Raw genomic sequence first — 1626 nt, 5'->3', positions numbered from 1 at the left:
CAAGTCCTGCTTCTTCTGCTGAGGTGTTGGAACCGTTTACAACTTACCACAAAAGTCTACCAAACAATGTTCAACGTAATCAGAAGTGTCTGGACACTGATGGTAACCACTTTGAGCACCTCTTGTAATTGCAGAAGTCAAACGTGACTTGTATTCATCTTTTGTTATTGGTGTATATTTAGTATTACAATTTTAATAGTATTTTCCTTTCTTAAAACGTGTATACATTTTTTTGGTAGCCCCAGTATATATGTGTGTGTGTGTGTATTAATAAACATGTATATATATAATTATATATATAACTTTATGTATATATATATAATTACACACACACACACACACACACACACACACATGAGGTCAGAAAATTAAGTTTGCGAACTCATCCTAGAAAAAGTGCTACGTACCTCATTGCTGAATATCACTATGGTCACCTTTGAAGTACTCCCCTTGGGAAGCTATGCACTGACACCAGTGCTTAGGCCACCCTTCAAAGCAATTTTGGAACTCTGTTTCTGGAATGGCCATCAGAGCTGTCATCATATTACCCTTGATGTCCTGAATGTCATCAAAATGTCTTCCTTTCAATATTTCCTTCATCTTCAGGTAAAGAAAGAAGTCATTGGGGGCCAGATCAGGTGAGTGGGGAGGGTGTTCCAATACAGACAGTTATTTGTTTACTGGCTAAAAACTCCCTTACAGACAGTGTCGTGTGAGCTGGTGCATTGTCTTGATGCAAGAGCCATGAAGTGTTGGCGAAAAGTTCAGGTCGTCTAACTTTTTCACGCAGCCTTTTCAGCACTTCCAAATAGTAAACTTGGTTAACTGTTTGTCCAGTTGGTACAGATTCATAATGAATAAACCCTCTGATATCAAAAAAGGTTAGCAACATTGTTGCAACAAGTTCACAAACTTAATTGTTGCGTGTGTGTGTGTGTGTGTGTGTGTGTCTGTGTGTGTAATTTTAGTTATTCCTTGGACATATCAGTGTTTTGGGGTGGAGGTGTTGCCATTGTTGTTTTGTTTATTTAATTTAGTCAACCAACCGAATGCCCTCTTTTGCTGATCTCCCCAACTCCTTCCCTCCAGCACCCCTTTGCTTGGCCTTCACTTTTGCCTACACCTGTATCCTCCTCTAAACCTCCTGAAGAAACTGATGACAAGGGGCCATCTCTAAGACCCCATTCTATGCTCTTGTCCCAGGGGCCATCCAGCAACACCAAGCTGGTGTAAACCCTGGCGAACTTTTATGTTCACTTTTATGGGCTTTTATGTCCCTGTCCACTTGTACGACCCTGCTCTCCTCTCTGTCCTGTTCCACCAGCTCCCCAACACGCACATGCAAACCAATTGCAGGAAGTGGGCCTCAAGCCAGGTGCCACAGCAGAACCCTCTGACATTCTAAGAGATCTTTGGATGGTAGGAAGAGTCCTGGCAATTTAGCATTTCTTGGAGTTGCAGGACTCAGCATCCTGGGCTACCATCCCCCGGCCCCCTCTTTTCTTCCGCTCCCCTCTTCCCCAGTGACGTACTCAGTTTATCAGGATTTTTTTTTCTTTTTTGGGAGGTGGGGGTGGTCAGTAGAGAGCGAGAAGGAGGTGTGTCTGGAATGCAGGACGAGCTCAA

The sequence above is a fragment of the Rhinolophus ferrumequinum genome, chromosome 4 (genome assembly GCF_004115265.2).
Source record: "Rhinolophus ferrumequinum isolate MPI-CBG mRhiFer1 chromosome 4, mRhiFer1_v1.p, whole genome shotgun sequence".
Lineage (NCBI taxonomy): Eukaryota > Metazoa > Chordata > Mammalia > Chiroptera > Rhinolophidae > Rhinolophus > Rhinolophus ferrumequinum.
Note: the sequence above shows the minus strand (reverse complement) of the source record.